At 39.8% G+C, this 25,727-nt stretch overlaps 1 protein-coding gene across 1 annotated transcript in view; it reads right to left on the bottom strand.

Moving 5' to 3' along the window:
* Positions 1–17,073, bottom strand: part of tsnare1 (T-SNARE Domain Containing 1) — a 171,502-nt gene extending 154,429 nt beyond the window's left edge. Inside the window, exon 1 of the mRNA XM_069702094.1 lies at positions 16,987–17,073. The gene's annotated coding sequence lies outside the window, so the exon portion shown is untranslated. The remainder of the gene's footprint in view (positions 1–16,986) is intronic.
* Between the last annotated feature and the right edge of the window lie 8,654 nt (positions 17,074–25,727).

The raw sequence follows: 25,727 nt of genomic DNA, 5'->3' as shown, positions 1-25,727 counted from the left end.
CATTTTCTTTTGTTTGTGACCCCCCAGAGTGTGGCCATCAAACAACACGTGCTTTCCATCCCCTACCCCACCCATAAGGTCTTCAATTTCTGTATAAGAAAATGTCCTTTTCCTCATCCTCCCATTCAATGTTGCCATGATTCACCACAGAGAACCATTGATCTACGTATGCTGCAACTCATACATCAGCATTCATGAGGGACTTTACATTGATCATTTATAGTCGAATGTGGGCGGTTAGAAGGCGGTTTATGAGGCCGATATGCGTGTGATCCTATGCACTGTTTATAAATGATGCCCCTGGTGATGTACTACAGCACTTTCTCTTACTCTTCAATAACGTGTGGATTTGCAGGGATAATGTAAAAACACCAAGATGTGTTATCTGTGTTTGTTCTCTGCTACAGCTGCGGCCTTAGTAAGGCACAGACTGGCAGCAGTACGGCTCAATACATAACACCGTGTGAAGAGAGGCACATCGCACTTCTCCGAATATGGATTTCAGCCCGGGTATTAGTAAATGATCATCACAATTAAATACCTATGAACAACTAGAATTTAACTATTCTAGTTGGTCATAGGTATTTCATTCTTTTATTCTGACACATTTAGTATCTCTGGAATGTGAACTTGGCAGCAACTCCAACATGTCGGCAGAATGAAACATAGTGAGTGTCTTTACATGTTGAATTAAGAGACAATAGTGCAATGCTTGGAACACTTAGGGATGGAGGGAGTTGCTAGCGTGCTGGGTGAGGCCGGGGTCTTCGTCGCTACTACCCATCACGCCCGAGCCTTCTCCGCTCTCTAATTGGAACAACCTCTTTAATTGGGTTTGGAAACCATGGACACGGCCGCTCTGTCTGGGAGCTAACAAGCTGAAAGAGACACCTTCAACAGAGGAGCTAATGTCGAGCGAGGCAGCCTTGCAGCTTTGCAGTGACTGAGATGTCTCAGAGGCGAGCAAGAAAGGAAGCGACAGAAGTTGTGTCAATGCCCAAAAAAAGTCCCCATACATCCCTTTGCTGTAGGTGGTCAATAAGACGGGTTTAAAAAAGGGCAGGTTCACAATGGCTTCCGTTAAAGCGAGGACTTTTAGACTTCAACTTGTACTGTGGCCAGGTGGATGGACAGTAGTTAATCAATTCCATTTACCTGCTGTTTAATGTTAATACGAGTACAGCATTAAAAATCGATGTAGATTAAAATATACTGATCTACCTCAATACTGGACCCTGTAGGTTTTACAAATTAAACAACTTGGCTAAAAGACAGTATTTCCTAGACCGATAGGAAACATTAACTTCCAGATCAAGATTTTTTTTTTTTTTTTTTTTATCTTTCTGTAAATTGTTTTGCAGCAATGTGCAAAGGTGTTTATGTCTTTGTCTCAGGCTGGTGAAGTGCACACCCTATCTCACAGCATGCTGATTGCCATACGACTAAACCCTGCACCAGGAAGCACCCATAAAACCTGCATCAACTGGGAAATAATGGATAATACAAATCTCAAATTACTGTTTACTCTTTCACTCTTAAAAAATAATAATAATAATAATAAAAAAAAAATCACTGAAAAACTGTGTAGAGCACATTTCCTCTCTTTTTCAAACAGAGAGAATTGGTGATGAAAAAAGACAATGTTGAATTTGTTTGACAATCTAATGATTGCAGCAGGCTCTTGAGAGACAAACTTAGTCAGAAGACAAAGTGAGAAGAGTCAAAGATGGAAGAAAAATCACGTGAAAGAATTCAGAAAATCCTATTTTTATCAGCTAATGTTTTTTTAGTGTATGAAGGGAGAATGTCTGAATCTCTCACGCAGTAACTGGAGAGGTAATACAATATAAATGACCTCAGGAAAGCATGAGAGTAGAGCAGATGCCATCTGCATAGCATGACAATGCGCATCTCTGACACTGATCATGTCAAACATGATCAGACTCATGCACTATGAATGGAGTTTGAGTAAAAAGAAGTCGCTTAGCATAGAGGATGTACCAAAAAAGAAAGAGAAAATTAGAATGAAATGTGGTTATACATGTTCTCTTGCAAGGAGGGACATTAAAGCAGTCATGGAGTTTGACTTTCAGTGACAGACCCACACAACTAGCACATGAACACAAAGTGGTCCTGGCAGGGTTCTCTTAATACCCTCGTTACACCAAACAGGACTATCAGTGGCATGGAGTCGCAGCAAGCAAGGCAAGCGGTGCTTGACTAGTTAAAGCTAAAAACCCACATCAATTAGAACAATACTGAAGTGGAAGCGATATCTCTCCATACATCTCAGAACACTGATGTTGTCAGTAGACTATAGCCTCTGGAGGGTTTTCTACCAGCCATATTATTTAACATTTCTGTCATTTTTGTGGTTGTGGGTATGGCTGTGTGTCTTTGTCAAAGGCTGGGACTCAAATAGAGGGAGGAGCAACATTCGTTGGACATTTGCACGTGTGCATTATTGATCCTCCTGGGACCTATGAAGTGTGGCTATCGCTAGCAACAGATGAGTTTGTTTGTCAGGTTTCCCTTGACTTAGCTTCCATTGTTCTGAGACCAGTTATGTACATTGAGAGCATTGTTATACACGTGCAAATAAGTGTGTAAACAGTCATCAGTCATTTCCTCGCCAGCATTAAGAGGTAGCAGTAGAAAGTAAAATAGCCCTCGGCCCTCAGTGGTACTGCAGTTTAGGGCACTTTGGCTTCACTTTAATGACCCAGAAGCTATGTCCATTTGTTTGATAAAATCTATAGCTAGCACCAGTGGTCGATATCAGGAAGGATCTAAAGCCAAACATTCTCCACGGAAGTATGCAAACTCAAATGCTACGAGTGACTCCTTCTATTTTCTTTCACTCCCACTCAAAACAATCATACTGGCCCGTTCCAAGAAACTCAAGTCAAACTTTGCCAACTCTTCGTTAAAACCGTATCAATTCAAAGGTCGCACATATCACTTCTGCCTTTTCTTATTCCTTTAGTGCAGTGAGCACAGCAGTGCTTGTTTACTACTATGGCAATGGAAATACTCTGATTAGCTTTGAGGACTGAAATTAATCACCTACAGCCATGTGTAGGAGCCTCCAGGAATGGCGCCAAGCTGTGCAACAATTTTGGCATAGTGTCCAACCAGCGATCCTACAACTTCCACATTCATCACTTGAAGCACACAGGTCCCAAAAAGCATTTCCCCCAAAAACAATTATGGGAATAGGCTTAAAATACCAGAATTTTTTTGAAAGTCGCAAACTGCCCAACTGACAGAATTTGATTAGTTTAACCCTGTAACATTTGGAGCATGGAACTTGTCCTGTTAGCTTTAGGTTATATCGTTACAGCTATAAGCGGCAGTTTGGTGTCTGCAAGGAACCAGCTGTATCTTTATTAGTGAGCAGGTGTCCCGGCACTATATACATAATTTAGCCAAACGAGTATCAATAACACTTTGTGGAAAGTCACAGCATGACAGGAATGCTTTAGTGAAAGGTGACCTTGAGTCAGAGGGCTAAACCGCTATGCTGCTTTCATTTGTTTAAAAGGACCAGAAAGGTTGTCTTCTCTGCACTTATTTGATTGGATTGTCAATGGCAGGATGAGAGTTTTCTGCCGCACGTCGCTGCCTTGCTTGCATATGAATGTGGTGCGGAGCAGGTGATGGTCCTAAGGGGAGACTGTTCATTATTCCACAAACTCCTCTCACTAATCTGTGCTTAAGAACTCTTCTGCTCTCTTTTTCCTTCAGACTCTCTCACTTTTACTCCCAATCTGGTTGTGGCCTTTCTCTAAAGGACAGCCGAGCGTGCAGAGCACTTTATCGGGCTTCCTTTTTATCTGACCTTTGAAAAAAAAGTAGCTATTATTACCTGAAACTTGTGTAACAGGCGCCCACATACCTACAGTAATATCCCAAGTCAGGCTGTTCAACAGCTGATTGTATTTTTAGAATGGTGTCAAAGAAAAGTAGAAAACAAAGACACAACTAGAAGGCATATGATTTTAGTTGAGGCTGAAATATATTAACACAACTCGTATGTCAAAGGGACATATTTTTGGTTCAACAGAAGCACAGAGACATCAAACACAGGATGTATGGCCATGGTACAACACCATATGCTGTGAATGTTTGCTCTTCCCTGTTAAAGGGTATGCTTATAGAGCTGTCATTACCATCCCCAAAAAACTATAAATCTGAAAAATGATTGTTCAAAATGAAACAAAGGCATTTTTACATGTCTATGAAATGCCTGCATTTAGATTATTTCATCAGCAAAGCCAAACCCACTTCATTTACATGGGATCCAAACAATTTCTGACTAACCATTGAGTAAATTAAGCTCAAGCTCCAAAATCCTAGGTTGTTCCACTTCTGTTACTACTTAAAGTCACTCCATTTCAAACTGCATGCCCCACCTCATGATCTGATTTTTCTGTTAAGAAGCCCAGCCTGAGATACAGTAGTCAATGTGAGGCTTAAGTCATCTGAGTTTGTGAAATCAAATGTAAACTTTCCAAAATTACAGTATTCCCAATACAAAAGTCCTTCTCCAATAAAAAATAAACTAATATTATTATTATTTTATTATTATTTGTATTAATTCAACGTTAAAAGTGCTTTGTTGTTTAGCTGCAGTGCAAAGATAACAACATAAAGAGAGAGTGTCCCACTTCAAGGACTGTGGAAGTAACTTGATTAATCTAATTTAGACTTCTGTGGATTGTGACCTCCAATACTTAAATTAGAAGTGAATTATGATTGGGATGTCTCAACAGTCAGCAAGAACAAGAGGATTCCAGCAAGCAAAACATATCTTGGTTGGGCAATGCTTGATATTCCAACAGACGTGGCGTGGCACATGTCAGCAGCATCCAGACGTGACTCAGTGCTCTGCGTAAATCAGATTGTGTAAATCCTCTAGTCTCACCAGCAGGTTAACTTATTTGGCTTTTAGTAAAAGCTCCTGGCAAATATTGGCTTGATTGCCATTAAACTTGGTCCAGATATTTTAATGTTCCCAAAGTATGTAACCTACTGACTGGTGATCCCCTGAATTTTATTCTAGTGGTACGAAGAGGTCAACATTTTCAACATTAAGTAAACGGCCTGGCACATAACTTGGTACATTCAGAGGAATCTCTTGACTTTAGTGCCATCATAAGGTTAACATTTCAGTAATTAAGTACTATGGTTTACGACCAAATACCTGCAAAGCTTACTATGATTTTCCCAGCAGCCTTTACACTGTCTGACTTCCTGCCGGGCTGATCTGCTCTGTTCAGATTTACACAATCTTTGACACCATCACAATCACCACTTCTATGTCACAAGAAATTCAACAGCATACGGGGTGTTTTCTGACATCTGTAGTGCTCTAGAGCTAACAGAAGTTACAGTAACACCACATCAGCTGTGAAATGCCAATAGTTCTCCTCAGGCCTCGTAGACAGGCCTCCCGTGACCCCGTCTGCTAACGCCTTCTCTGTTTGGAGCCTAAGGACTTGGCCCAAGATAAGGAAGAGTGATGATCTTTGGCCGATGAGTGAGCCATGCTGTGGCCACTTCCACTCTAGCAGTCCCATTCTGCACACCAACAAATGCACCACACGGAGTCATCGCTCAAATTCAGGACATTTTCTGGACGTTCCATTGAGACAGTCTGAAGTTCAATGTCTGGGATGTGCTGAGGAACTCTCGGGGGAGGGGGGAAGCCAGTGCCATCCCGGGCCCTGGCATTTTGAAAATCCCGTTATTTCTGTGTGGTTTCCAGGGAGGGGGCGGGGAGTAAACAGCAGATGGCCAACTGGACGTCCGCAATGTGGCCTTCTGGTGCCATCCGCGTGCTACATATGCTTCACCCCGCGGCTATGACTTCCTGGTGATTGCTTTCTCACAGTCCCTCACAGCTGTCACCATGGCTACACAATCCCAATTGTGGGAGACAGACCTCAGCGCGCACAAACACAAATACACCAGCATGAAAACCCTCTTCAAGCCCTAAATCACCACATGCAAGGGATTCCAAAGCCACTGTCGGGTATTCTTTATCAACGTAAAACATTCTGGTAATGCTGGACAGTGGGTAACTGCCGTCACTGCCTCTAAACATTCAGATTTCACAAGTCATGAAGCTGAATTGTTGGAACGAGATGATAAGATGCATCTCGGTCAAACCTCGGGAAAAAAAAACAGACTCTTGAGCAAATGGATTTCACTCTCTGGTTATGACAAGATAATCAGAGGCATTTCCAAACACAAAGCCGAGCAGTCATCTGGTCACGCTTTGGGAAACAATCGGGCTGCTTTGGCTGGCTGATAAGCTCGGGATCACCTGTGGAATACTTAGAAAGCAAACACAATTGATTATATTGCAATCAAATTGATTCTGCAGAGCGTGGCAGATGAGGTACACAGGCAGGTGGCTAAAATGGTGGAAAATACACATAAAAGAGAGCTTTGAAGAGACAAAATCACAATTACAAAGGCGACTATGCAGGCCAGTTGTATTAGGCTGAATATCAATTTGTAATTTGTAAGCTCGAAAATAACATATTTTTTGTTTTGCTTTGAGAACAAATGAACAAAAATAGATGGGCTACTTATTTAAATACATGTTTCCATTCTTTTTTTCTTCATCAATATTCACATCACGGTTTAGCAAGGAGGGTACATTTTTAATTAGTAAATGAAATTGTCGAGTCGTGGTGTGAAATAAAACTTCAGAGTTGTTCAAAAAGAAAATACTGTTGTTCCTCAAATTGGTACTTAAACATGAGTAACTTGATTAAATATACTTCTGATTACCAGAGGGAAATGCTTTCATGACAACCTAATACTGGAAGCTGGCAGTTACATCAGCTAGACACTTGAAATGTGTCACAAATCTGTTTTTTATTTAGTTTAGTTTACTTTAGTTAAAATCTCTATGCGTGTGTTTAAATTTTAATTCGGATTTCTCAGCTGGTTTCTCAAATGTTGTGTAAAGAAGAAACCTGAGGCCTCTACTATGAAGCAGGATTTGCGGTTATCCAGATAATTTCAGGTTTAATTAATTCCAGGTTTTTAGTACTATGAAGGTGGTTCACTTCTTACCTGTGTACATCACCATGGTAACTTATGCAGAGGTAACCTGCTCCGTAGCAGGTTATGTTTGAGGTATCAGATCAAAACGTACAAAAGTGCCGCCTGCTGACCAATCAGTTCTCTTGGAAAATGTCATCACCAATCGTAGAAGATCCCGTGGAGCTCGGTGCACGCATAGTGAGATGGTTTTTAATTAGTTTTCAGAGACCAGCAAACCTCTTCAAGTAAACCTTACAAGAAATATTCATTTTCATTTTTCTACTGCTATCATCAATATAAGTAGTAAACCCTCTTTTTTTTTTTTTAATATGACAGTAAGCCAATTTACAGCTTTAAAATATATTATATTATATTGATTTGTCCGTTTGACACCTCCAGGGCAGCAGATAGAGGGCTAACATTAAAACATTATTTCAATGGGATAGACAGTGTAATTAGAGTCAGATCTTCCCGTGTGCTACTGATAGCTATTATAAGCCTTTCAACTTAGGCTAAACATTCAGTCACTGTTTTTTTTACCACCACACCCCTCCGTCATTTGACTTTCAGTTTAAATTATGGGTTTAACTTACTCGTATTTTTCTAAGATTATATTTTGCTCCTCGTTTGTGGCTACGTGTCCATATTTGTGATTGGTCAAATACTGCAAACACCTCCCCTTTTATGTGAATGGGCTCGTAGCTGCACAGAATAACCCTGGGTTGACATAGCGAGTTTGTTAACCAGCTTTGTGTGACCGTTTAGTGCGATCTCGTTTGTTAGGTTCTGTTAAGCCAGATAACAGAAAGATATCCTGGGTATGTTGAACCTGCTTTGTAGTACAGACCTCTGGTTTCTGTTAGCAAGGTAGAGAAACTGGCTTCTTCAGACATTTCTTGTGGAAAATGCTGATTTCTCTCCCATGTATACGAATAACCAAGTTTCTATTTAGTGCCACAAGTTTACACACGTGTATAATAAAAGACGGAAGACAGAGAAAGTAGCAGCAGAGTGCCAAGTGAAAGATGTATCCTTATGCACAAAATGATGACATCCAAACTATGACTGAAGCTGAAACTACCACAGATGAACATTTAACTTAAAAAAGACACATTCATGCTCTGAAGGAAGCACTGTCTCACGGACCTCCAGTCTAGACAACACCTTCTATCACCAATTCAGTTCAACTAAGCAAGACATGCTTCCAAAATAACTTGGGGGTAGAACACAGCATCTAGTGACCATCTGAGGCATTGAACATTCAAGTACTTTTTTTTTGTATCTGTGCAGATGCATTAAAAAGACATTATAAAACTAGTCTTCATCTGTAATAGCAGCACACGCAGAAGCCATTGGCTGCACTCGCTGCAGCTGGTGAAGTTTGTTGAAGCATTTTATTTTTATTTTGGGCGGCACAAAGTCACTGCTTCAATTCTGTCTTACCGCTCTCATCAACCTTCTTTCCAGGCAGGTGCTTTCAGTGGAAAAAAATGACATTAAAGCCACTGTACACTACCTGACCAGCACCAAACAGCAGACAAAGTTAGAGATGAGCTTGTGAACACCGTGCCATCTTTCTAAAAAGTCAGTCCTTCAGGTAAAGACATGAGAAACAGTTATTGAAATGACATCCCTCAACTGGTTATAAACACAACTCCAAATAAATTGCCATTGCTTCTTTGTGTCTGTTGGATGTATAAACAGGAAATAACTTTGCGAAGGTAGAAAGATCAAATGTGTGACTGTCAGTATGTTAAACATCACAAACTGATTAATGCAGCTTTACAGTAAGACCTTTGGGTTTGAAACAACATTTTCCAAAATGTAATTTTCGCTCTATAACAGTTCTGACAATGAAATTGAAGCAGCAACAGGCGACTTATGGAGTAACACAGATGACAAACCTTTACAAATGGTTTTACATATACTCTGGAGAATAAGATTGTTTCAAAATATTAAAACATGAATAACCGTTTAGGTCGCCTGTCTGCAGTGACTGTCTTGATGGTAAACAAAGTGTAACTAGTATAACTTTTCATGTCCTCATCTTTATATTTTGGTCAGACACATGAGTAATTACACAGAGACAACACAGACACAGCAGCTCATTATCTGCATTCTGTTGTTCTATCACTCCATTCTCTGGGGAGAGTAAACCATGGCATCTCTATGCCCTTGCCAATACTTTGTGGAACAAACAAAGTTGTGAGGCAGAACCAGGAACTAATTTCATTAGTGGCTGCCATTTGTGACTGATTACAGGCTGTTCTCAGTGGCTGGCGAGGGGGTCCACAGTTCTGGGAGGTTAATAACCAGTAACAATCAATTACTTAACCAATCTGATATGATCAATGGGGTTTCCAATCTGGCAGACAACAAGATGAGTAGCAAAATACAATAAAACCTCTAACATGCTGAATGCTCTCCAGCGGCAATGAGCCACAGCTGAATTTTTCCCAAAAGCTCAACTGTTTTGCATCAGCAAAATGGAGAACATGCAAATATACAACTGAAAAGAGAGAAAAGCTGTCTTTGAAAAAATTTAAAATAATTACACAGTCAAGCAAAACTGTCCAATGGAGCTCCAGTAAAACAGAACAGGAAACATGTAAGTCTAATGAGTAAAAAACTAAAGATGAATGAAATGTAATGGGCAAATCAGGATGAAACAAAGAGCAGAGGCATAGTAATGAAAAACTCCCAGCCAGAGGCGGGATCATATGTCTGCATTGTCAAAAAAAGAGAGCAGTGCACCAGCAGCATCTAAATTAGTGCACTATGAGCCATCAGTAGGCCTCCCCTGTATTGCAGTGCATCTCCATCCACATCAGGACTGATTATTCTAATGATGTCTAAACCTCTGTCCAGCCATTATTCACACATCACAGAGTCCGGCCTTGTTATCTAAGACGGCAAGGCCTCTTGTCTCCCTGAATCCACAAATTAAATCTAGAAAAGGCCCCTTTTCATTTCCTCCTTGTCCTTACTAAAGGGTCTCGGTTGCCATCCAGCATTGCTGTCACTTAAGCTATTTGGTGCATTACAATAACTGTCCTCTGAATGGCGGTGAGAAAATGTTTGCATTTCCATTGCATCTTTTGTATCACAACACAGCTTTGCGTGTAAAACCCTGCTTGATGCTTACATTTCTGCTAAGCCCCGCCTTATTACAGTGTTGTATGTAAAACACATGTTGAACAAGTTTGCTATTCTAAAAGTCTGCTACAAGAAAGGCGATGGGATCTTTTAAATCTTCCTTCAGCTCTTAGCAGTAATGACTTCATTAACTTCTTTACCAATAAAATTCTCACTATTAGGGAGAGAATCGGGCCGACCCTTCCTGCCACCGTCATTGATGTGATGTTAAGCACAGCAGCCCTGGAAGCAACTGCAGGACCAGATGTATACTTGGAAAATGTCTCTCCTGTTGAACTCTCTGAGTTAACTAGAATTATTTCTTCATCTGAATCCTCTAGCTGTCTGTCAGATCCCATCCCAAATAAATGTGTTAAGGAAGTCTTTCCTTTAATTAATACTTCCATATTAAATCAGATCAACCTATCTATTGTAACCGGCTATGTACCGCAGGCTTTTAAAGTGGCTGTAATTAAACTTTTACTTAAAAAGCCGACTCTTGATCCAGCTGTTTTAGGAAACTACAGACCAATTTCCAACCTGACGTTTATTTCTAAAATCCTTGAAAAAGTTGTTGCAAATCAACTTTTTGATCATTTACAAAAGAATGATCTGTTTGAAGATTTTCAGTCAGGCTTTAGAGTTCATCATAGCACAGAAACAGCTCTGGTGAAAGTTACTAACGACCTTTTGTTAGCTTCAGATAATGGACTCGTCTCTGTACTTGTTCTTCTGGACCTCAGTGCTGCTTTTGATACGATTGATCATACGATCTTATTACAGAGATTAGAAGGATTACGAGGATTAAAGAAACTGCATTAGACTGGTTCAAATCCTACTTATCAGATAGATTCCAGTTTGTCCATGTCAACAATGAGTCTTCCAGACAAACAAGAGTTAGTTATGGAGTTCCACAAGGCTCAGTGTTAGGTCCAATACTTTTTACTTTGTACAAGCTTCCATTAAGAGATGTCATCAGGAAGCACTGCATAAACTTCCATTGTTATGCAGATGACACTCAGCTATATCTTAAAACCAGATTAAACTAATCAGTTAGTAAAACTTGAAGCCTGCCTAAAAGACATAAAGGCCTGGATGACCAAAAACGTCCTGCTTCTAAATTCAGACAAAACGGAAGTTATTGTACTTGGTCCTAAACACCTCAGAAACTCTTTCTGTAATCACTTAGTTACTCAAGATGACGTTGTCTTCGCCTCCAGCAAAACTGTGAGGAACCTTGGAGTCATCTTTGATGAGGATTTGTCCTTTTGCCACCATATAAAGCAAATCTCCAGAACTGCCTTCTTTCATCTATGTAATATTAATAAAATCAGGAAAATCCTTCCTCAGTGTGACACAGAAAAACATATTAATGCGTTTGTTACTTCTAGACTAGATTATTGTAATTCCTTGTTGTTAGGATGTCCAAATTACTCATTAAAAACCTTGCAGCTGATCCAAAATGCTGCAGCAAGAGTACTGATGGGATTTAGCAAGAGAGATCATATTTCTCCACTTTTATCTTCTCTTCACTGGCTTCCTGTGAAATCAAGAATATAATTTAAAATTCTCTTGATGACTTACAAAGCCCTACATGACCAGGCTCCATCGTATCTTAGAGATCTTATAGAACCATATAATCCTAGCAGAGCACTTTGCTCTCAGTACGCTGGTCTACTTGTGGTTCCCAGAGTTTACAGAAGTAGAATGGGAGGCGGAGCTTCAGTTTTCAGCCTCCTCCCCTGTGGAACCAGCTCCCAGTTTGTGTTCGAGGGGCAGAAACCCTCTCTAGCTTTAAGATTAGACTCAAAACATTCCTTTTTGATAAAGCCTATAGTTAGGGCTGGCTCAGGTAGACCTGAACCAACCCTTAGTTATGCTGTTATAGGCCGACGCTGCTGGAGGACCTCGATACATGCTGAGCTTCTTTTCTTTCCTCCTACTCTTTAACTGACTCATACCTCACCATCTTTTTCTCTCCCATAATGTTTGCTTACTGTCTGTTGTCTCCATTCAGTTCCCTCGCTCGCGTAGTTTCTGTTCTTTCTTTTGCAGATGTCCCGCCATGGAGCTGCATGTCTCAGCCCTGCGTTTGTCATCTCCACCAACAGCTCTTCTCTTCTATCTCTATGCTGTCCTTTTCTCTCTCTGCTCTCCTCTCACCCCAACCGGTCGAGGCAGATGGCCGTCCATCTCTGAGTCTGGTTCTGTCAGAGGTTTCTTCCTGTTCAGAGGGAGTTTTTCTTCCCTCTGTTGGAGGTTTTTCTCACTTAAAGAGGAGTTTTTTCTCTCCTAGCTTATGTGGGAATTGTTGAATTGTTGTGTTTCTCTACATAATATTGTAAAGTTCTGCTGTGAGGACTTTAATGTGTTAAGTGCCATGAAATAACCTGTGTTGTGATTTGGCGCTATATAAATAAAATAGAATTGAATTGAATTGAAATCAAACTTATTTATCTTTTTGCCAACCTTACTTTTGCTGGATGATGACGTGTTGATGATATATTTTGCGTGCAATGTTCTGTAGATATTTTTGCTATAAGTCGTACAAGAAAGCTGAGGCATCTAAAATGGGTTCATGCTACAGAAACATTAACTGAACTCAACAGACTTCACAACAATTCAAGATTCTGGTGTAAAAACAGTATTCAACACACTAAAATTCTGTTGCCACACTCAATCCTTTCTAGGTGTTTCGTTTCTATGTTCCTGTGGGAAATTCTTTACTGTGATTAATGATTCCGATTATCTAGTAACAACTGAACATATTAAGGTTAGGTACGTATTAGATGGTCAAAGTCAGCATCAGGGACCAATGGGAAAGGGATGAATTGTTATGGTCAGATGGCAGGATTGGCGCATCTTTAAAACAGCAAGCCTCATGGGATGCTCCCAGTGAGCCTTGATGAGTATTTTAGAGCAGTGGTCGAACAAAAGGGTGTTGGGGGATGTGCTGGAACAAGACTGATCTACGACGGCTCCAACCAGTAGTTTACAGAACCTTAGGGACCTGCTGCTTACATCGTGGTACCAGGACAAGTCATTTAAAATCTTAATCGTCCTCCGCCTATCTATGTATGAATCACGGTGGCAGCAGTTAAATCAAAGTACCCCAGTCATCCTTCTCTAGCCATGTTCTCCATCTCAGGCATTCTCATACCTTGAGAGATTTAAAAACTTTGAATCTGATTCAGAATCTGATTTTGTACTGTAGCCCCATTGTGTTGTCCAGCTAATACCTCATAGCTTCAGTCATTTACAGGCACTTTTTTTTACCCAAAAAAATTCAGGTGGGAATAAAAAAAACCTTCTACTTTAGTGTGTTCAAACTTGTATAACTCTGTGCCAGTAACACCTATAGTGAGTCCTACTGTTGGGGATAAAACTTAGTGTTTCCTTTCAAAAAAGACCAAACTCATGTTTGTACTACAAATGGTTCAAGAACAGCTTTCATTTTACTTAGGGGGTGCCTTAACGAGACAGTTTATGCAAATTGTTTTGGAAGCATAAGCAAGGAAACCCAGATTATTATTTCACCCAGAATTGTGCCGGTGATGGCATTTCGAGTGATTTGGGTGGTTGTGGCTCAGATAGTAGAGCAGGTTACTGACCGTCCATAAAGTTGGTGGTTCAATATCCTTGTCGAAGTGTCCATGGGCAAGACACTAAACTCCAAGTTGCTCCTGGTGGTAGGGGAGCACCTGGTGTGTGATTGCCATTGGTGTGTGAGTGTGTTTGTGTGTGCATGGGTGACCATTAACTACAAGAGGATTAAACCCACTGCCATTTGCTCAGTCAAGCCTCAAGTCTTATTCTGGACTTGTGGGCAACCAAGAAATGGTCCTGCATCTTTGAACTGTGCAAATATTTGCTTGTTGCCCTGATGGTGGTGCTGGAAAAATAGTTTGTGGATCACAACAACGAGGACTCTAAAATTATCCCACAATGCCAAGCAAAAAGTATTTATTTTCACAGTGTGACGGTGAATGTTTGCTGAAGGATTACCATATATTTGTACAGATACTACAGCAGATGGTAGTTCTGAATGGAAACCATGTGTAAACATTATCCAAAAATGCAATGGAGGTTAAAAATCTCATGCCATGCTGACACAGCTGAATGTCTGGGTGTGTCTTTTGCTGAGATTTCAGTACGACACTTTATATCACACAACCCTGCAAACTGCCACCTCGGTTTACACCATGTGAGCTGTACTCGTCTTGAAATGACAACACAAATCCACCATGGTCAGAGGAAACTCTGAACATCTCTTATAAAAGGCATTTTGTTGAGGGTATGGGGTTATACTGTTAATTTCGGTGTATAAATGCTCATTACTGTGAGCTCTGTTTGTGTGCAACAGCTCTGAACATTTTGACTGCATCTTATATACACAAAATATACAACATGAGAAAGACCAACTTGGAATAGAGATGCATTCACTCCCAAAGTTTGGCCAAAGTGCAATGCTGGAACAATAATGGAATCCTACACTGGGTCCCAACTCCCAAAACTCATCTGTGGCTCAGATGGTAGAGTGAGTTGCACACTAATCGGAAGGTTGGTGGTTTGATCCCCAGCTCCTCCTGTCCACATGCCTAAGTGTCCTTGAGCAAGACACTGAACCCTTAGTTGCTCCTGTTGGTGTACCATCGGTGTGTGAATATGCTCCTGATGGCAGCACCCTGCATGGTGATCTGTCTCATTAATGGGTGAATGAGAAAATCACGTTAAAGCGCTTTGAGACTGAAAGGTGATAAAACGCTATACAAGTACAGACCATTTACCATCTGAGCAAAACTGATCAATCTTAGAAAGTTATACGGAGTTGTGCCCGAATAACCCTGACAATTAGTGTGTGATGAAATAGCAACTACACCAACAAATAGAAGAAATATGAGAGTAGGAAGAGAGCAATCTTCCATCCATATAGGCTAGATGACTAATGAGTCATACAGTCATGCAAGACTTGCCTTTCAACACTTTTCAAAACTATAAAGACTTCAGATTATATTATTAAACCTATTTTAACAATCACATTCTTTTCTAACTTTTGGAAATTATGTAATATAAAAAAATGGTGACTCAGTCGCAGTACAAAACTGTACACCTACACACCCCGATTCATGCAGATAAATTACAGTTTAATAGGTTGTGTTCAGAAAACAAAAAATGATTGAAGGTTCACTGTTCTTTATTTCATAACCTGTCTGTTTAAAAGGGACAGACTCTCTATAATTAACATTTCTTTGATACTGTATCTGGCCATGTCCATATATATGTCAGACAAACTGTTGTTCAAACACTTCTTTAAGTCAGCAAATCTGGACCCTTTATAACGACCAAATTACAGCTCGACTTCCAAGTTTCCCCTTTGAGCCCGGGGGCCTGAAAAAAAGAGTACGCCACTCCCTACACAAAATTAATTTATAAAAACAAACGTGACTGGAAAATCTGCTCAACTGTATGCAAACTCTGACCCATGCGTTTTGGAGACACTGGGAATTAGCGACATAGATGGTGAAGTGGTGAAATAAAGTCAGATTGTAGAAATTAAATGTGATAGGCGACACATAACAATAACTATCACACATTTCATGTTATTTGGGCCGAGATCCAAATTATAATCAACACAAACCAGTAGTTTAATTTGTGCCAGTTCTGCTCAATATTTCACGTCCCACCAACACGTTCCCTCGGAGCTCAGAGCAGAGGGCTGCACTGACTCTCATGGCCACAACAATAAGGTTAGCTTTCATGCTTCTGCAGCACAAAATAATCAAACCAGTCTTGCATCTAAATATGTAATAGCTATGCTGGATCAGTGTGCAAAATGCATTAATTTACTGCTTCTATCTCCATCCACTCCTCCACAGCTCACCTGCTGCTCAAGCTGGTAGCTTAAAGATATGGAAAGCCCCACCCTGCACGTTGACGGGATTGGTTCTTTAGGTATGTGACATATAAAACCCAGTCTGAAGCCGTCAGCCTGTCACTCCAGTTCTAAAACAGAAATCCTTGGCTGTGGCATTGACTGTACATTTTGCTTATGATATGCCTTCCACATTATAAAAAAAACCTTAATCTAACAAGTTTAAAAAGCCAAACTTGAGCTAGTTTCCTCCAGAACTATCTGGTGACCCTGGTTGGTAACCACTAACTTATCTATCTTTCATAAAACCAATGCACAAAACTGAGTGTACCAGACTGAACATGTTTCCAACAGATTTTTGGCAATGCTTTGTCTTTGTCTACATGCTTTGATCTTTTAAAAGGGAAGCCTGGTTTTTAATCCTTGTTAAATTATACAAAACGATACTAAACCTATATTAAAAAACAGCTTCTTAAATGACAAATTCACTGCAACAAAGAGTAGGAAGTAAACAGGAAACAGGAATCATCCAGCCATACCTGCTGCCAATGTAATGACAGATAGCTCTTATATCAAAAGAGGAAGTGAATGTAACACTCACATATCAACCCTTTTCCTTATCAGATCCTTGCATATCTCCAACAATATGACATCCATCCAAAGACACACACACACTCCTCACACTAAACCTCAAGGCACAATATGTTTAGAGAAGATAGATTTAAACAGTGCAACATATGCTCCCTCGTTGTCAAGAGAAAGCAACGGAGAGGCATCTCTGTTGGCCTCCCATCCCCCTCATCTTAGCCTCCCCTCTCCCCCCTCGGCTGCTCCTCCTGCCTTTGTGTGAAGCTGCAGCATCCATCGCTAAAGGCAGACAAACACAGGGTGAAAAGGAGGGATTCCTCCAGCTTTACCTTCACACGTAGGGAGGGATGTGGACTGTGATTCAGCTGAGATCTTGGTGCTCCGCAGCCTCAGCTAACAACATCATATGACCACAAACCACCTGCTCCTCTTGTGTGGTCATATGACCAGATTAAATCCTAGCAAGGAATTCTGGGATTTGCAGTTTAGAGGATGGACAGGAGGTGAAATGTCCCAGTGTGTCTTGCCGAAACCAGAGTAACATAACTACACTAAATATATCAGGACCAATGTAGGATTTTCTGAATTTTAGGAAATCTAAAAATAATGAATGTATGTATAGAAGTAGAGCAATGAGAACAGGCATTGATAGATAGATAGATAGATAGATAGATAGATAGATAGATAGATAGATAGATAGATAGATAGATAGATAGATAGATAGATAGATAGATAGATAGATAGATAGATAGATAGATAGATAGATAGATAGATAGATAGATAGATAGATAGATAGATAGATAGATAGATAGATAGATAGATAGATAGATAGATAGATAGATAGATAGATAGATAGATAGATAGATAGATAGGTGAATTTTGTATCACTGAAAGTTTATTATAATAATATATTACAATATAATAGGACATTAAGTAATATAATATAAAAAATATAATTGTTATATAATATAATATAATCGGTTATTCTGGTTTCCACCATGATGTTACAATGATGAAGACAAAGTAATATTACAATAATGTTGTATTAGTGATAATCACAAATAAAAATCGTATACATTTAAGTTCTGTCAATTTTGTAATGAGGGACATGAATTACCATTCCAATAAATTGACTATTATTAGTTAGCTGCTTCTTAACTGATTTTCTTTATCAAATATGTTCTAATCAGACAAGTTAAAAACTCATGTATGAACATAACTCGCCAGGGCAGATAATACAGCAAACTCAAAAAGCACTAGATTGTGCTGAGCAAATATCACATGACAATAGAGCATAATGTCAGAAACTAAATATTAAACGTGTAGCCTTGTGGTTGTATTGATCATGGCACATGATAAATAATATGTGAACACACCTCCAGTATACACACCCAAACCATGCAAAACAGACCATCTGGCCACTAGCAAAGGACATTGGTCATAGAAATGACTAATTAATTTATGCATTTAAAGCCAGGTCTTTAGATTTCATGTAAAGGTATAATAAAATGCACAAATTTGTATTTCAGCTGAAAAGGTGCTCAAAATTTGAGAAGCTCTAAGAAAGATGCAAGTTTAAAAACAGAAATTTATCTGACGGAAATATTTTTTTTATTTTGATTTCACTTTATTGATCCCTGAGGGGAAATTTCTTCACTACAGCAGGGGGGCTCTCAGGGGGGAGCTGCTGCAGCACAGAAAGGCCCAGGACCGGATTTGAACCCGGAACCTTTTTTGCTGTGAGGTGACAGTGCTAACCACTGGACCACCGTACCTCCCTATAGCTGGAAGAGTGGGAAATTCCTCTATTTAGAATCGCTAACATTACACTGAAATTATTGTTTTTAATCTGCAAATTCATGGCACATAAAATGTACCATATATTTCCCTTTTGCTGTGCTGTTGCAGAATTAAAAGTGAGATAAATATTTCTCAACTTTGTGATTTTGTGTGATTTCAATATTATTTATCTGCCTTCTCCACAGAGATGTTGTATTTCATAATTTATTGTCATTACAGTAAAAGCTGCCCCCATATTGGCCCCTTAGCGTTAGCCGATGAGAAAAGTTTTAGTCGACCAAATTTTTATTCTTCAGTGAGTTTCAGAAAGAAAGAAAACAAAAAAACAAAGCTAAAATCATACCTTGTCAAGGATGTTATAAATAACATACAGAAATATCTCGTTAGGGAAGGTAGCCTTGAGGGCATGTTCAGTGGGTCCTTCTTATGCAAAGTAATCAACTGTCTCTTGTGTAAGAAGTAATGCTACCAACACAAACTGAATTGCATGTGGACAGGCATGATTAAGTTACAGCAATCAGCCATTAAGTGTCGAGATAGGCCCATGTTTTAGTCTAATAGTTTTCCAAATTTTCTGCCTTGTGTTTGCTGCCCCAGGAAATGAAATAAAGGTCTCTAAATGTCTGTGCTTCTTCTCTGCATCACTGCAGAGTTTTTGAGGACCAGCTAAAAGCCAGACTAGACACATAACAGAGTAAATGGACTGGGAAAGCAACGCATTGCACACAATAGGCTTTTACCAGTTGACTAAAGTCATCTTTAGTTAGGAGTAGCCTTAATTACTGTATTATATGTAGTATTGTTTGTATTATATGTTTGCAGGCAGCAGCAGCGGTGTGGTGGTGCAGGCAGTAAGATGCTCGGCTTTAAGCCAGTTTGGCTTAAAGTCTCACCAGTGGGCTCAGCCAAGCTGGAGCTTAAGACTGACAGTAAGCCCAGCTGGGCAGCGGGTCTCAGCCAAGTCTGACTGTTCTCACACTAGATATGTGCCACTCCCTTTCTGCTTCCTGGGGATCTCCATTGTGGCGCTACGCCTGGTTGACAGAAGACATGCAGAGCAACTGAAATGCTTTGACGGTTTCTGCTACAGTCAGGACATTCAACTCCATACCTTCCATGACTGAGCTCTTTAGATTGTGTCTCCTCTGGAATCTGGTACATGAAACTCCACTAGGCTAGCACACAATGAAAGAACATCATATGAAAACCTTTCTAGCTTTGGCTGCTGTAATCCTGAATGAGCAATCGGTGGTGGTTATCACTATTTTTAATCATCATGCAGTGAGGTTACTCTTTAGAAAGCCATAATGGCCTTTTTGACATTGAATTACATGCATTTGGTTTGCACTGTGAACCAAAAGCTACCTTTTTTTACACCAAATTATGTCTTCAAAAGGGATTAAAAACACTTTAAACTTAACCTGACAACTACATTACTGAGTGTCATAATCCCTTTATTAACTATTGATAATCTGCTTATAAATGATTAACAGAGACACTTAAAATTAGATTAAAAGAGTTGAATATGTCATGTCACTTCAGTAAATGGCCAGCGCTTTACAATTTTGGCCTCCAATTCACACACACACTAACACATCTATGGCGAAAGAGATGCAATGCAAGGTGCTCACCTGAACTGGCAACCTTATGATTAGTGGACAACGGTCTCTACCATCTGAGCCGGAGCCACAAGGAGGACACCCTCCCTCCCTCGTAGTCAATGGCTTCAAGAGAGGCAACATAGAAAACACAATAGTATTTGAGAGCTGGAAAAGAGCACGTAGTTGGGACAAAAAGGGTAATAGATATGTATATTGAACCAACACCATACAAAGATGAAATACAAATAATACACATTTAGATACATTTCTTTTAACAATTTAATCCCATAAAGTATATGCCCAAAATAACTTAAGTTACTTCGGTTTAAGTTAGTTTGGATGTATGTTATAGATATTTTGAGAAAATATTCAAGTCAGATCCCTTTTTATATATAAATCCTTTTTACACGAGGGTTTTGTTTTGAAAAAAATGTATGAGCATAAGTGAGATGTAAACAGTCAGGACGTCCCATGTAACTGACTGTTTACATTGCACACACACTGAACAGCTGTAGGCCAAGCAGCAGAATGGACCAGGCGGGTGAGCCGATCCACGGTGGCAAAGACTAGCTGTAGGGACGTGGAATGTCACCTCCCTAGTGGGGGAAAGAGTCGGAGCTGGTGCGGGAGGTGGAGCTAGATATGGTTGGGCTCACCTCCATGAACAGCAGTAGCATGAGGAACGAAGCTCTTGGAGAGGGGCTGGACTTTGTCCTTTTCTGGAGTTGCCCAGAGTGAGAGGCGCTGAGCGGGTGAGGGGATAGTCATGAGCTCCCGGATGAGTGCCGCTGTGTTGGAAGTTTTACCCGGAGAACGAGAGGGTCCCCTCCATGCGCCTGCGGGTTGCTGAGAGGAAGCCTCTAACTGTCATTTGTGCTTATGCACGAAACTGGGGTTCTAAGTATCCTGCCTTCTTGGAGTTAGTGGGAGAGTACTGGAAAGGCCGCAGCCCGCCGATTCCATAGATCTGACTGAAGGGGTTCAACCCTCATATGGGAAACGATGGAGAAACCTGGCGGGGAGGGGGGGGTGTTTTGGAGGAACAGCCTGCCCGATCAGAACCCGAATGGTGTTTCGTTGTTGGACTTATATGCAAAAGAACGAGATCGCGGTTACAAGCGGCTGAAATGCTTTTCCTCATTAACGTGGCCGGGCTCAGCCTCAGCGATAGGGTAAGGAGCTCAGACATCAGGAGGGAGCTCAGAGTAGACCCGCTACTTCTTTGCGTCAAAAGAAATCAACTGAGGTGGCCCGGGCATCTGATCAGGATCCGGAGGTTTTCCAGGCATGGCCAACTACCAGGAAACCTCAGGGCAGACCCAGAACATGCTGAGGAGATTATATATCCCAGCTGGCCTGGGAACACCTAGGGATCCCTCAGCATGAGCTGGAAAATGTCGCCGTGGAGAGGGAATTCTGGGCCAAGTTGCTTGACCTGCTGCCACCGCAACCCGATCCCGGATAAGTGAAAGAAAATGGATGGATGGACTTCAACAGAACAAAAAATCTGTACAAATAAATGTGCACTAACAAATATTAGATATCTTGTCTAAATCTGGATTGGTAGATGATTTGATAAGAAATGTAAAATCGGTTTATTATGTTTTATAGAAACCTGGTTGCAACAGGAAGCATTTTTCAGTCTAAATAAATTCTCAATTGTCACGTTGCTCTATTTATAGGTTGAGGTGAGGGAGTAACAGGAATCTTCCACTCAAGCAATCAATCAACCAGGGACCTAAACTCATCTGAAAGCCTTATTCTTAGCCTTCCAAATCCCAACTGGAAAACACAAAAATATATTTGTTGATGTTTATCGTCCACCTCCCTCTTTGACATTAGTGTTTTTAATGTCATTTTTGTTCTTTTTTTTTCTCCTTCTGTGTGTTTCTTTGTGTTTGTAAAGTGTTTTGGCCCTATACTGTAGGTTGGACAGTAATGTTACACCTCACGTCTGACTAGTATTAAAATTCATTTCATGTTGTGCGGTTGAACCATGGTTTGCTCTGACTTTGAACTTTTAACCATGAAGTGGGACCTCTCCAGGAGCGTTGCATCCACAGAGACATCTGCCTTGCTGACACCAAAATGACTTTCACTGACCGTCCCACTGTCTGATCAGTGTCGTGCATATGGCAAGAAAAAAAATATAGAGACTGTGGCCAGCTGTCCTGTCCAGAGTGAGACATATCTCTAATCAATAATCGAGCAGTTAATGACTTCTTTGGATCTCAGCCAGTCAGTGTTGTCCATGGCTGTGTTGATGGAAGATTATCCTGTCTTTACTCAATCTTTATGTTGTGTGTGTGAAACAAGCTGCTCCGCTGCACCAATAATTATGTTGATGACAGCTTCATTTACAAAGTTTAACAGCCTTACTGAGTAGAGTAAAAAATAATAACCACACATCTTTGAGAGATTCTATGTCATGTATAACATGACCAATATATTTTAGAGTCATGTATACTGCCCTCTTTCTACCTCTTACTCTCTCTTTTTACTGCCAGCTGTCCATGCAGGAGGAGTTTAAAGTCGCCGTTAAAGCTGCTTGAATCAAATTCTTCATATGAAAAAATGGCCAAATAACACTTCTGTGTAACCACAGAATTATCACCCAAACAGCCAATTCCTATCAACTCAATGGTGTATTTTTCATTTAAAGTATTGGTTTGATTTAGAGGACAAAATCCACGGTGTTGATGAACCACTCTTGTAATTTTGATTTCTAGCTCATTTTGATATTTTTCGCAGCAGTTTGGGGAGACCAAAACAAAACTAAAAGGAAAGAGAACACTGGACTCAGAGTTGAAAATAAACTGTTCAGTTGGTTTATGAGGGTTAAGGGCTGTGCAGTTACTTTTTCTTTTCTGCCCTTTAGTCTTTATTTTAGTATGGATTTGTGTTTTCTGATTTATTTTTATTCACCTGTCGAGTCATTTCAGTTCCTGCATGTTTCAAACTCCATAGAATATTTGTACTTGTTTTTTACTTTGCCACCTCAGCCATAGATATATAGATACTTTATTCATCCCCTCAGGGAAATTCAATTATCTAGTAGCCCAGGCATATAAATAAAGTTGTAAAAGGCAGGACAATAAAGAAAGCAATCAATAAAAGTCAAAGTCAGAAGTAATAGTCGGTTAAAAACAAGGCTAAGAACAGAAGGATGACTAAAATCAACTCAACCATGAATAAATGGATGAATAAAAAGTGCTAATGGGACAAAAGTGACGCTGATAATCATTACACAAAGAAAAAAAAACAGTTCTATACATTTAGCTCCTGTTCCCTTCTACTTAATGGGTATGCCTGCATTTAAAACATTTTTTTTTTTTTTTTTTTAAGTGTTATACAATGAAAACGCCTCATAAACATTTTAGCACCATTTCAGAAATAGTCTGTCGTGTTTGGTCAAGTAGGAAGTAGTTTGTTTTCCTCTGTAAAATAATTGACGTCAAATCAGGGAACGACATGACTGTTAAGACCCAATCAGGAAGGGAACGTGAGTGTCTGTGTTAACCTTTCCAAAAATCTAAAACAGTCTCAGAGTTTCAAATAAAAATGGGGCCAGCGTCGTTTACAAAAGAAGTTCAAAAACGCAGAAGTAGTGTGGACACTAGGTATAAATGTAGCAAATGATGAGTTTCAAAATGAAAATGTAACGTTATACTGGGTTCTGTTTTCAGTTTGACCTGACCTGTTCCTTCTCTGACAAACAAAAATGTGATACTTGACGTTGAAATCAGACCAGGGGCAACTCTAAAGAAAATAATGACTCATGCATTACTCACACAAACTGTACAATTATTTATAATGACAAAGAGAACGCTCTGGAATAACATGGCAACAGATGCCAATTGCAAAATACCTGAGCAGAGAGGAGCAGCGGTGGGAAGTGGCAGCATAGACAGGAACAGACAGATATTTAACAAGGACAGATGCTCCAGACATTACCGCCGTTCAACATGGTACAGAATATACAAGGTGCTCCAAGGAGGAGTGTAGGAAAGGTAAGGGAGGCTGTGGCTCAGTCGGTAGAGTCGGTTGCACACTCATTGGAAGGTTGGTGGTTCAATCCCCAGTTTCTCCTGTCCAAATGCCTAAGTGTCCTTGAGCAAGACACTGAACCCTAAATTGCTTCCAATGCTGTATCATCGGTGTGTTGTAAGTCTCTTTGGATAAAAGCGCCAGCTAAATGAAATGTTCTGAAAAAAAATAACTCTGACAAGGAACACAAAGGTAAGATTGACAATTTTTCAAACATAAATTTTGGATTTTACAAAAGATTTTAGGCAAAGGATGAAGACTTAAGTATTTGACAAACGTCCATCTGTTTAACCATCCAACTTGGTTAAAGAGTAGCAGACGGCCGATGTTCTGACGTTTTTAGGGAACGATTCGGACTGTTTCCCACACATTGGATGAGACTTTCCTGACAGACACCTGTTCCTGGCCTCATCCGAGAGCTATGAGTGATTTAAAAGTAACCATAAAATGTTTTCTACTTTATTTGAACATTATGGGGCCTTTGCGTGAAATTTTCAGTTTAATATGGTTTTATTATCCGACAATATTTAGTTTATTTTAGCTTAATGTTTCCTGTATTTATTATCTCATTATGTCTACAGTGATACTTATTTTGTCATTATGTGCTCAAAATATTGAGATTATTGTTGTTTTCTAAAATATTTTGTTTATTATGTCATTATGTTTTAAGATGATATGTAACTGTTTGCCAGTTGCTTCCATACGCCTGCAGTTTTTGTCAAAATCACACATATAACTGAAAAAAATGCTGCATTTACAAGCTTTGTTTTAATAACTCTGTGGAATGATAGTGGAAAGGACATCTTATATTATTGTCATATCTAATTATTGATTGTAAATCAAGGTTTTATAACATGCACACACCAATGTGTGTATAAATACTATATCTATTGAATTAATTTAAATTTTACTTATATAGACATTTGCATTTCTCTCAACATTATAGGGAGAAAACCAACAATTCCCATATGAGCATCACTGGAGAGGAAACAATCCTTTTTAACAAGAAGAAACACCCGACAGATCTAAGACTCACAGGTGGGAGGCCATCGAACTCCACCGGTTGGAGTGAGGGGAGAGCATGGAATGAAAAGAGCAGCATAGAGAGACGGGGGGAAAAAAACACTGGGCATGTTGGTGAGGCCATTAATCACGGATCAGAAACATGCAGATCTGTACTCAAAGATACCAGCAGAAAGGTCAGAGCGAGGACAGAGGAAAAAACACAAACCCCGGGAGAGAGAAGAAACAGTTACAGTGAACCCTCGTTTTTCGCGGGGGTTACGTTCCAAATAGAAACCGTGATAGGTGAAATCCGTGAAGTAGTAACCTTTATTTTTTTTTACAATTATTATACAATGAAATACTCCATAATACATTGAAACCAAAGAACAAAACCTTTTTACAGGCCCAAGCATTTGTTTAACAAATAAAAGTACTGTATAAATGTTTGGTTTTTTTTACAAATAACTACTGTACTGTAAAATAATAATTTTAATCATCAATACGAACTGAAGGCTTCAAATTGCTGAGATCGGCACCGCCCCACTGCGACCCGAGTCATTGGATTAGAACGGGAGGAAATGAAAAATGATTATGAAAACAAATACAAAGTACAGTAG

The sequence above is a fragment of the Brachyistius frenatus genome, unplaced genomic scaffold, assembly GCF_029030835.1.
Source record: "Brachyistius frenatus isolate BFR_SWC_R1_liver_20210118 unplaced genomic scaffold, ASM2903083v1 Contig_40, whole genome shotgun sequence".
Classification (NCBI taxonomy): Eukaryota; Metazoa; Chordata; class Actinopteri; family Embiotocidae; genus Brachyistius; species Brachyistius frenatus.
This window is presented reverse-complemented; position numbering and strand designations above follow the sequence as displayed.